Genomic DNA, 13062 nt, shown 5'->3' with positions numbered 1-13062 from the left:
TATTTTTATCGTAACTGCAACGCCATTGCAAAGTTACGTCGTCAGTTCAATCGCGACGTGTCAGGAACGCATTCTCTGAATGGCCGAACTATAGATAAAGCAATTTCGCATTTCCCACCATTCATTCTTGAACGAATGAATGAGTGGTTTGAACGTTACCATTCATCAGTACCGGTCCCTATGTTGTAACAATGAAATTACTTCATTTCTCTTTTTTTTTCATACTTGTTTTTCCTCACTTGAAATTAAAATTATATGGGTACCTAACGAATGCTGATAACAGTCCTCATGGGTATTTTCCTCAAAAATATTTTACTTTTTAGGGGATTTATTTGTTTCTGGGATTAGGGCTGACTGGGCATTAGAAGAACTTCAAAAAATTATTCAATATTTTTGTAACTTTAGCCAAGGAAACCTGGTATGCCATCTTTGACTTATTCGTTCTACGTCAAAAGAGTTTGGTTGAGATAAAAATCGACAAACGATTTCTTTAAAATGAAAATTGCTTTGAAAAAAGAAATTATCAACTTCAGAAAACAGCAAACCTTTACCTATTCGTACTTTAAAACTACAACCGTCAGCTGCGTTGCCCATTGGACATTAACCGTCTTTAGGGGACCTACAGACCCCATACGACTACTTATCTTTACTTACTTTATTTTTATCAGATTAAATTCCCAAAGAAACCGATTACCAAAGCCTCTGTACAGTTTACCTACACCTACATAGTAATGTACAACTGTACATTTAACTTGTAATCAGTTAACTGTAGAAGAAAAGGTGTGACCTTCACGTGCCTGATTAGTCCCGGTCTTAGGTAGGTGCCATTCTATTATATCAATCATTGATATTACGTATCAATTTGCAGTATGTAAGGTGACATAGTAAGCGCTTAGGTATGTACAGTACAGTTGGGGACATTAAAATTGAGGCAGTTTGAAAAATACGTATTTTTTTTTCAAAATCAAAGATTTTCATTTTACAAAGGAAGCTAGGTGCACGAATCCAAAAAGAAGTAGTTAGAGGAGTAGTATATAGGTACTGCCTTTTTCCTCTAGTGAACAGCACCTAAGACGAGCAAGACCAGACACCATTATCTTAAATAGTCGCTAAAATAGACAATTAGGTACTAAAACCAAGGTTAAGAATACTCATCCTCCGAGCCTTTTTCCCAACTACGAGTATGTTGGGGTCGGCTTCCAGTCTAACCGGATTCAGCTGGGTACCAGTGCTTTACAAGAAGCGACTGCCTATCTGACCTCGTCAACCCAGTTACCCGGGCAACCCGATACCCCTTGGTTAGACTGGTGTCAGACTTGGTTAAGAATACTACATAGTACATATTTTAAATATTCCTAAAATAATTTAATAATATGTATGTAGAATTATTTACGCGAAACAAATCCGCAATTGTAAAGGCTATTGTATTATAGTTCGGCCATTCAGAGAATGCGTTCCTGACACGTCGCGATTGAACTGACGACGTAACTTTGCAATGGCGTTGCAGTTACGATAAAAATATTTTTGCTGGTTGTTTACCGTTTTAACAATTGAGGAGCATTAAAACAACATTATTATATCAATAATCAATGAATGTTATAATTTTGTGCCAAACTGAGTGTCAAATAACTTGGTAAACAATATTTTTCTAAATCTATACTGCGCTATTACAAGGTTATGTCAGCGGTTTATATTTTGTAGTGCTGTGCTAAAAATAACAGGCAAGTATCGTAATCTGTTCTTATACAGTTATAATATAAAATAATACGTTTTGATTTTCTTTTTAAGAATTGGAAAATAATGGACTATAAGACTTAATTATAACTTTTATGAAAAATAAAAATAAAACTATGACCAAACCGCATTTTTATACTTAGATTAAAAATGGTAACCCCAAATGGCGTTATGGGCCGCCATTTTGTGACGCTAAAACAGTCGTCCGTTGTCGTTTCGTGCGCATAGACCACGTTTTTCAAGTGTTTTCGATCTGTTTTTATTTGATTACCCGGCTTTTGTTAGACCGAGATATCAGGATTGATTCTGTTATTGATAATAATATAATTATACATGTAGGCGAAGATGATGATGAAGACACCACCTCCTCAAGCAAATCGGAGTCTGATTAATATTCTGTTCGCACATTCAATTCAATGTACTTGTAACAAAGAATAAATAAAACAATTTTATTATATGAATATTACCTTTTTTTGGTTTCCACTTAAATAACTAAAATATAAAACAAATGATTCCGCCAATTTAAAACGAAAATAATCTTAAAATAATGCGGCGGTTCATTTTGAAGGAACGGTAACGAACTCAGTGTTATGTTGTGCCCATCACTAGTCGTGACTAACTGATAGGTGTCAGGAACGCATTCTCTGAACGGCCGAAGTATAAATTCATAGTAAATAAACATAATAATAGCTACTGTTATCACCGTGAAAGGTTATAATTGACTAAGAATTTCAATGGCACTGGAAACTAACTGTACTCCGCAGTTTGATCCTGAATAAGAGCCCCGTACACTGCACAAATTATCGGCTAATGGTGATAGGTAAATTATGAATAGAATCAAACTTTTTACTCGGCCTTATACCAGCCGGATACCTGATCATTCTTCTCCATACTATCATATGAGTTCTAACATATTATCAGCCGACTAAAAGATCGCAGCGGTGTTTAGTAAGCGTCCCGTTATGATGATTCATTTGCAAAAAAAACAAAAAACAATAATTTCATTCAAATCAATCTCCAATTACGAACACTGACCTAACTGACAATATCATATAGGTATGTAATAAAATGACACAATCTAAAACCGGGTGTTACCGGTAAACTGTGTACAGGTAAAACCGCTTTACACGAAGATATTTAATACCGACGACGCGACGCAGATAGATCGGGTGTCACCCATACAGCATAATATCTGACATTCTTTGACGTGACTGCTGACTCTGCTGTTACATGCGCGAGCAATGAAATTGAACCAGTGTTAGAAATTTTCTAAGTGCTTTATTGTCAATTTCAAAGAAATGAAGACTGACTTCCTGGCCATTTTGCAACTGTCTATAATTTGACCGTATATTCAATGATTGTGCTACGAAAATGTATTATTTTGTAGTGTAGAATCAACAAGCTAAAAATCTTTATTAAGTACTCCAATATGAATAATTCTGAAACACAAAAAATTAATAAAACAAAACTGTAAAATACTTAACCAATTGATAAAAGTTTTTCACAGAACAGTCAGTATCAAACATTCATGACTTTTATTGATATTATTCTTCAAAATAATCGTATGTGGCCCTATTTTACTGCTGGCAAGTGTATGTAGATTTGTGTAACATAGATCTCTCTGCAACATCCATTATGGCTTTCGGTGTCACATAAACGTTTTACGCCACTTTTTGACGCGTACATAAACATTGTGAGATATCAAATAGATATGAGGAAATGTGTCTACGTATCACCTTTTGATATATCCATTAATCTATATACATCATAAGAAAGGAAGGAGTCGTGAATACGGAACATCCAAGTGAGGACGAGTATGCCACTGTTGAAGGTTTGTTTCTTTTGGTACAAAATAGAAAATAACCGCCGTTAGCTCAGTGGTTATTAGGCTAACCTCCATTAGTTTAGAGCCATCAGATGATGAAGAAAATATTCATTGGGCTATGTGAAATATATTTTAGATACTTTGAAGTGGTAGGTATATCATTTAAGTACAACGGTGAAAAAAAACATTAAAAGCAAATAAAACCACCGTCTTGACTTCTCAATACGGGGAACCCTAACCAAAGTACAACACACACTTACTAACAATCCTACAATTATTTCCCCCTCACCTCAACCCACAGTCCTGCCATCACAACATTCTAACCAACGTAATAGCAGCCATTAAACGTGGTCAAGCTAACCCAGGAACCAAACAATAAATAAACTTGATAACAGTACAAAGCTTTAAACTCCATGATAAAAGTCGTTTAGTCCTGATAAAGGAAGACGTTGTAAATTTCGGACCCTCACCAACCTTCGAATGGACGAAGGTCAAGAGTATTATAGCGATAAGCAGTATGGAAGATGAGAATTTACAGTGGTTTTCTCAAACATAACATTCCATACTACAGAGCTATCTCGTTTCAGTATTTCCAGCTACGGTGTGCAGAGAAACTTGATAAATTGAGGGCATGAAATAATGAAACTATAGGTACCAAAATAAAAAAATGGACCGCTAAGTATCTGAGGACTTATGAATGACCCAAACAGTTCAAGAAATAGGTATAAGGACCACGAGTGTTTTTTTTTTGGGGGGGGGAAATCGTCGAATGATGAAAATCCCGCTGTGGGTTAAGCGAAAATCGTCAAATGACCCCTCCCGTGGTGCAGAGTGAAGGAGTGTCAGACTCTTACTGACTAAAACCCACCATGTTCCTTCTTAAGCCGCGGTAACTCTTTCGACAAATTCCGCAGTCCCGAAACATGAGGAGTATGTCTTGATTTAAGATAACATCTGACACTTATAAAAAAAAAGCAACAGACACCGCTTACTAATACTCATAAACAAATTCGCACACCTAATCTTGGCTAATAACTTTCTTCCTGACGTTTAAATAACAAAAACATTTTTATCTAATCAAGCAGTTAATGCACGAGTATTACATAAAGCCAGTGTGACAGTTGCCATGATAATAAAATGTAATTAAACGTGACTCATTTCGGGTCCGGTGGTCTTCCTCTCTTAAATAACAAGTACGAAAATCTGTTTGTTACATCTTTACTGTAAAACGACTGTACCGATTGAGATAGGATTTGGTATGGAGATAGACGATGCCCTGGGGACTGTTTTAGTTGTAAAACTTCAGGACGTGATGACTCCGAGAGTATTTTCGGTATTTATGATCTTGTTTTTTCCTTATGTTTATCACGTGAAGACAGCTTAATGTTTCAAGTAAGAAAGGTTTGAAACCTATTAATTAACAACAGACAGAGAATGAAAACATGATGAGACATTGGTGAGTAATTGTTGGTAATAGTGGAGGAAAAAATTGAAAATCTTTAATTATGTCACTTGTCTGTCTCACACACAATTTACCCAGCAATAAGGTAATGAATGGCGTAAAGGTAATTAAATCCTATCCCATACCGTTTAGTACAAGACTATTTAAAGGTATAATTTAAGACAAGTCTATATAGACCTATCCATAAATGGAGTAGAAACTATGATCTTGAATAAATCCTAAACAATACGAAAACTATACAGCACAAACATTACACTGCTAGAAAAAAACTGGGTCAAATATTCGCAGCAGCACATAACTTTCCTTTCCGCAAAGTATAACGTGAGTCCTAAATCAAACACGCTTGACGGCCGGATGGGGTAGCAGAAAGCCGATGCACTATGCAGCTAGCTGCATTTTATGTACTGAGGAATATATTTATGAAGAAACAAATGTTCCATTCGAGGAGGGAAGAAAGAGCTTGTGTTTGAGGAAAATGGCCAATAGGGCCACCCATAACAAAATGCCTACCAGTGTTAGAACCACTATCTTTATAACACTAGTCGTTTTCCCGCAGCTTCACCTGCGTTCCATGGGAACTATTGCATGATCCGGAATAAAGTGAGGCTACAGTACATATTACTCGGGAAGAGTATAGCTTTCTAACTGAGAAATAATTTCGGAGCCTTCAGAGTACAAATAAACAACAAACGCTTCTTCTTTATTATATTAGTATAGATAAAAGAGCAATCACAAACAAAAAAATTTAAGAAGCAAAACGAAAAGAAATGGCACCCACAAAAAAGAAAGACGACGCACAAGATCTGCTAACACAGTGAACCTTTATTAACAAAACACTCTCAAAATCTAAACATAATATTTAAGTAGGCCCACAATGTACTTCCCACGAAGATCGCACTAGCAACCTCTAAGGAGTGTCAGTAGTTTATATAGCTGTATCCGGCTCAGAAAAGGTTAGCCATAGGTCAGCTGATGCCATATAAAAAGTGGAAAAAGGAGGACAGAATCGGACCTTCAAGGTTGCAATCATAAATGAAGAAGATGCATTCGACCTCTTTACATTTGGAATTGGCGATGAATATTTAAGAATTCAAAGGATAAATCTATCAGAATGTATTTAAAATAAAGTCCTTTTAGGACTATTTAAATCTTAATCCAGCTTTTTGTGAACGGTTGAGTAAAAATTACGTGATTTCAAGTTATAACAATAAGATTAGATCCAGTGAAAATCTCCATGGATACTGAAACGATTGCTCGCTAAATTCAGCCGAGACTACACAATTAATTTCAATCACAATGTTTTCCTTCGCAGTAAATTCATTCCCCAAAATAAAACCTACCAACTTATCAAATACAGAACCAAAACTATAAATAATGTTAACGAAAAAATTACCAATTCCAATATCGATTAAAGGATTATCGACTTTGGTTCGAATTCTGAGAATTGTAACCTCATCCCACGATTGTAACCTTTTAAGTTAGGTAAATCTGATGAGAACGTTCAGGGCTAGAACGCGGCTTAACCAAGTGGCTTGGATAACTCTGAATATTAAAACATGCATAACACATGGTTTTGGATCAAATTGTGAAGAAGTTCTGGTGATTAAAGATGGATGGTCCTTGAAAAAACCATCTATCTAACTATCCGATTTATGTAACTAATCATTCTGCACCGGCTAGCTACCCTTTTGATTGAAAAATTAACGAGTGTACGAAAATTGTGTTTTCAGTTGGCCGCAAACTAAGTTTCCAAAAAAAAATCCTTTACGTTGACGTTGTTTCATAGTGTACGTTCAATGTATTCAATTCGACGTCAGTCTTATTTGTTTTGCTAAAACAATAAAAATGTCTATTGTGGTTAAAATATGATTACTATGTAATCCACAAAACAATATCCACATATTTTGTTATCCGTAATAAATGTTCGAATTACAAAGAATCAATGACAACAAAGAATTACAAAGAAATGATCATCTACCCACATAATAAGACCGGACGTAAATTAGCAACGCGTAACCAAATGAGTTGATTCAAACAATTAGCTGTGATGGCCTGATAGGAAGTTAATAAGATATGAAGATACTAGACAGCTCATTATTTCACACAACACTGTTATTATTTTAAGTAGTGGATCTTTTTGCTAAACGTAATTCTTTGAAGACTTTGGTATGGTCAAATCGAGTGCAGAACTGGCCTTGGATAGATAATTTTGTGATCTGTACTTGGGACTCTGCTGATGTCCGTTAATTATATTTTTTTAAGACAATTTGAAGAATTATTTGGATGTTAGATAGCACACTTATTGAAGAAGGCCAAAGGCTATCTTATCCGGGTGTGCGAAGCACTTTCTGCACTACCTCTATTTACACAATTCCTTAATATAGAAGAGAATAATGTTTATAGTCTTCCATATTCTTGTAATTTTACGCAGATTCACATATTTTTGTAGCAATACCAGTGCCGATTGTATTGGTATCACCATAATGATCTATAAGTATAAAAAGACAAACATCATAAAGGACCATGGTTTCACCTTAGGTTAGGAAAAGGATAACAAAGGCCTCTCATACAAGTGCTCTAGCAAGGAAAGCATAAACAAATACATTTCGTTACCATCCACATTGAAACAGGTAATCTAAAGTATTGTAATGAGCCAGTAACATAGAAACCTCTCGGCAAAGAAGATTAGCGTGGTCACGTTTTAGTAACAGGATTATACATAATCTACAGTATGTCATACGGAGATAAATTGTGCGGTTGTTCAAGTAATGTAGCATAGTTGATTGCTAGTGTTTTGTTTTTAGAAAATTTCCAAGTCTTTGTATCCTTCATGGATACAAAGACTTGGAAAGACTTTATCATTATTCAGAAAGAATCTCTGTCTATGTGTTACGCAATCCTGCTAAAATGGCTGAAGAGATAGTGATATGGAAGGCAAGGAGATAGGTAGGTACCCTGGAGACGGATATAGGCTGCAATAGATCAGTTTGATGTTGCAATGATTGCCCTTGTATGGAGTAAAACTAGAAAGTTAAATGAACTAAGAATTTTTTAAATTATAAATTGTTTTTCAAAGTCCTACTTTGTGATGATCCTTTTCGGGCCCAGTTTCATCGCAGACCTTTACTTAATCTATTGTTTTTTCATTACATTCTCATTCCATTTAGATCTCATAATCTTATTTGGTTTGTTGATCAAAATTGCCTCATTTCTCATCAGCTCCAGCTGTCAATACGAATAAATTATATTTTCAGTCGATAAAGTAAATTAATAAATAAATAATCTGGCTACATTAATCTAAAGTTATTGTTAATTTACGTTCTGATCTATTTTCGATTTGCTTCAATAATTGCAATTATTTCATCTCACTCGATCAAAAGAAATAGTTTGAAAGTCAAAAATTATATTTCTTCTAAAGAATAATCTTTATTTGTTACTTCAACATGGCAACATGTTACATTATCCATGACAAATTATTGTTTTGTTTTATTCCTATTCTATTAACTTTCATGCATTTCACTATCAGAATTATATTAAATGTTTGCACAGTATAATCGTTCGATCGTTGTAAATCGTTCGCTTTCGATCCATATTATAATCGATTCATTTGTTCCGCCTTAGCCTTTCGTAATCATGACTTATTGTAATCGACGTTGGTTTAAAAGGGGCTGAAATTTAAGGCACTTTAATCGCTCCAAAATTGATGGTGATAGTCCGAATTTTTCGCTAATGACCATCAAAATGTACAAAGCAATTTAGGACTGCGTATTTGCTCGGAAATAATTCAAGGTAATCAAAATATTTCCAATGCAAATGCGTATTTAAAATAGATGATTCTGCAAAACCGAGTTAGGTATTACATGAAACCAGAAATGTGCTTCAGTAATCTAGTACCAATGGAGGGCATGACCAACGTGCCCGCTAGCCGGAAATTTACCTTAACGAGGACCAGAGTCTGCATCATTATCGGTACTCTTGAGTTCTAGAAAACTTCGCCAACATTCAACTACTTAACTTTTTGCACGATAAATACAGTCTCTGTTAGTTTAAGATAAATTCAAAGTTCAAGTTTGGAAGAAAATTGAATCAGTAAAAATATTTTTAAATGTTCGTTTTCTTCGGCTACCCTTTTTTGTCTTGCTGAAGGAAATACGCAGCCGGTTTTCTAATACATTCTGTTTTTGTCACACAACGATATCATTTGCAATTGCGTTTAGAAAATATTCATGATTGTTCAGTTCGCCTTTCGTGAAAGAATCCGGTCCTCAGTTTTGATCTAGTTCAATATTATTTTCTTACTTCAACCAGCTTGGTACATAAAAATATTGCACGCTCTCGTATTATTTGAGGGTAGATTAAAAAAGTAAGTACCTTTCCATGTCCTTATACCTTTCTGTTTCTGTGCCACAATAATCAGGATTTCATAGAAAACACCTAACTAACGTCTAGATTCTCTTACAAAATAAGTGAAAGAGAATTTCGACATTTTCGAAATAATTTCAAGAGCAAACGATCACATTTCACAACAGCAGTAACATGTTACTCTAACAATGATCTGGCATCGGAATCATTGAACGTTTATTAGTTTTTGGTGCCAAAATCGAATAGGAAAACAATTGGTCGGCTGCCGAAACAAATGGGAATCGGCGAAGAGATCGCCACGAATCAACAAGTGCAGGACGTACCCACAACATCTCCCGGCGGTAAACAAAGAAAAGCAACCAAGCCATGGAATTTGTTCGAGACAGAGGCAACGATCGTGAAAACTGGGCCGGACATGTGTGCCTCGGCCGTGACCGCTTTACAATCACTTTTCAATTAATAAAGAACAAGCAAGCACCTGCAGAATGCAACAGATTCTATCACTCGCAACAAACAAGCAATACGCACGCGTTTGATGCCGCTCCAATATAAATCCAGACCGCACTTTCACAGGTAAGTTAGTGTGTTTTGTTTACGTACTTTTAGGGGTATAACACAGGGCACAGGTACACAGGGTACACGAGTCGAGTCGCGAGCGGCGCGCAGCACGGCGATGCGACTGGTTCGCGCGGCGGGCGGCACGGCACTGGCGCGGCGGCGCGCGGCACCGAGCGAACGGCAATTCGCAACTCGAAATACCTACGTAACGTAACTTAACTCCATAATATTTTATAGTTTCGTAATCGTGTTACTCGATTACTGTGCGCCGTTCGCGTCTAATCGATGTCACGATTTCGGGAGCGGTCCTTGGGACTGAGAGAATCGAAACTCACATGCATTCCATGTTTGTTAAATGCAAGCCTCGGAGGAAGGAAAGGTCAAAGTGTGCGGTTTGCGCCGCGTATATATGTCGGATTATATACGTTAGTCCTCCCACGTAGTTTGCGAAGGAGAACTGGGAAAAACTTTCAATGGAAATTGAGCGCTCATTATTTTTGCATCAATTCGTTTTGGTTTACATCGCTTCAGTGGCCGCGCTGAAAGATGCCAATGTTAATGTGGGTAGTGAGAGATAGCTTAGGGGGAGGGGAGAGGGGAGGCTAAAAAACATATTTCGCAGTGGGTAGTATTTTGTGAATACTTCACGAGCGATTTGCGTTACGTCGTGGACGCGACGGTAAACGGCATGAATCATGAATATTCAGGCGAGTGGTAATGAGCAGTCGTTCCATATTTCGTTCGTCTGGATAACTCCTGTCCAATATATCCTTGCTCTAATTGCGTTCAATTCAATCATGGTAAAAATACTTAAGCCTGCGAGTATTTGGGGCACTAACAGTCTAGCCAAAAATTCCCGATAGATCAGAGCGCCTCAAAGGGCAGAGTTCACTAAAGATGGAATTATTACCAAACAATATTGGGTGACCTTATCTCTTTTATTAAGTCCGTGTCCAATTTGTATTACAGAGTATTATGTAGGAAGATGGCTGTATAGGTTTCCTTACCCTTATGAATCTGATACTCTATGAGGTCATCTGAAATGGATATGTTTTTCGAGGTGCCTGATTATATTCCGCATGGAAATAAGAAGTTACGTTATGGTTATTTTTGTGGACAATATATTGGGGAACCTTTTCAAAGAAGGTTATATCTAAGTATATACACTTTCAGAGAGGATTTGTGAAATTTAAAAATCTTCCCTTTCCTTACCCTACATGTCCAAAATAGCTAGTTAACTGTAGGTGGTTTAAATCGATTTATCACACTTGACAATAAGATAATCAGAAGTTAAATTAAAAGGAAAATGATAATAAAAACAATTCTAGTAAATTTAAGGATAGATTAGTAGCTATAATACCGACCTTGAATTCCCAGGTGTTGCTGATTAACCAGTTTCCCTATATTAAAATAAAAAAGTCTTCTAATTCTTCTATAAAAAAACATCTTACCTGATAGAATATGCCTTTCAAAATTTTATCTTATCACCCCATCTTCAGCATGAAAAGTACCTATAAAGTCATCATCTGGCAAGCCAATTCCCAACAATGTTGAGGTCGGCTTCCAGTATAAACGTTTGCAGCTGGATACCAGTGACTGCCTATATGACCTCCTAAACCAAGGGACAAAAAAGGGCAGCCCAATACCCCTAGATAATTTAAGACTGTTTGTCCGACTTACAGGCTTGAAGTAAAAAAATGAAAAGTCCGTATACAAAATGATCTTCATAAAAAGGACCATTTCCCCAAAAAATGAAACTCCATTATTCAATGTTATTTTAATGATTTGGCCAGCGATAAATTGCTTTGCCATCAAAATTGTTTGTTTCATATTTCGTGACGCTAGGCACTGCTGAATGATCGGCCCACGCAAAACGAACTGTTCATTCACGCTTGATAATGTTGCTGAGACAAAGAGATGTTTTTGCTAATAGCTTTCAGCTTTTTTTGTAGTGTAAGTATGATATTGAAATTATGGTTCTTACGCTCCTTGGTCCTGTAAAATATGGTGTGATGGATGGTGTTCGATATTTAAATGTTTTTCTTTTGTTTTTTGAGAAATTGGAGTGCATTTTCGAGAGGGATTGTATATCGTCATTGGTTTTTGGGATAAAATGAGTATTTCAATTGAGTGAGGCTATGCAGCTAGTTTTCTTTAGCGCCCGATGCACGAATATCGTCTATTTAATTTTTAATATTAAGTTTCTTCGCAAAATTACGTTAATATGGTTTATTTTGTATTTTTTCTACCACATTCTAGTAATTTATCATCAGATTCACTGTGACGACTTTCTTAATTATTGTTGTTATTTAACTAACAATTTGATGTACTTAGGTAGGTGTATCAATATCCATCTACCAACGTTTATTCTATTTCGTATTAACTTGTGTATATCCTCAAACCTTACAAAACAGTATTATCGTCAGTATGACGCTGTGGAGCATCGTTAACCCGGCAGAGGAACATAAACGATAATTGTAACGTTAAGTGACGCGAACAAATTGTCCTGCACGTCATCACTACACTGTCATGGATATTTGAGGAATAACCAGGGTTTTAGGTGAATCTAAAGTATCAATTTTCATCATCATCCACTGAGCCTTTTCCCAATCTTGTTGGGGTCGGCTTCCAATCTAACCGGATTCAGCTGAGTACCAGTGCTTTACAAGAAGCGACTGCCTATCCGACCTCCTCAACCCAGTTACCCGGGCAACCCGACTAGTTGCCCGGGTAGACTGGTGTGGTAGTTGGTTAGACTGGTGTCAGACTTACTGGCTTCTGACTACCCGTAACGACTGCCAAGGATGTTCAATGACAGCCGGGACCTACAGTTTAACGTGCCATCCGAAACACAGTCAATGGTGTCTAAGATATACTTAGAAAGTACATACAAACTTAGAAAAGTTGCATTGGTACTTGCCTGATCTGGGATCGAACCCGCGCCCTCATACTTGAGAGGTTGGTCCTTTACCCACTAGGCCACCTGAACTTCAACGTAAAGTATCAATTTTATTCCTAAGTTATATTTTCTTATATAATGTATCCCTGCGGTTTCTATCTGTATCCCGAAGACACTTTCTTCCCGTATCCGGATAAAATATAGCGTTTGTTACTTGGGAAT

General features: G+C 36.5%; 1 protein-coding gene across 4 annotated transcripts in view; it reads right to left on the bottom strand.

The window, feature by feature from the left end:
• The window catches only part of LOC124631782 (terminal nucleotidyltransferase 5C-like), a 252510-nt gene extending 242419 nt beyond the window's left edge, over window positions 1–10091 (bottom strand). For 2 of the 4 annotated variants that reach the window (XM_047166381.1, XM_047166384.1), the window contains exon 1: window positions 9912–10077. The gene's annotated coding sequence lies outside the window, so the exon portion shown is untranslated. Of the gene's footprint in view, window positions 1–9861 lie in introns of all 4 variants that reach the window. The other 2 variants (XM_047166383.1, XM_047166382.1) reach the window with 2 other exon arrangements.
• Between the last annotated feature and the right edge of the window lie 2971 nt (window positions 10092–13062).

Source organism: Helicoverpa zea, chromosome 7 (genome assembly GCF_022581195.2).
Source record: "Helicoverpa zea isolate HzStark_Cry1AcR chromosome 7, ilHelZeax1.1, whole genome shotgun sequence".
Classification (NCBI taxonomy): Eukaryota; Metazoa; Arthropoda; class Insecta; order Lepidoptera; family Noctuidae; genus Helicoverpa; species Helicoverpa zea.
Note: the sequence above shows the minus strand (reverse complement) of the source record. Positions and strands in the feature narration are given on the sequence as shown.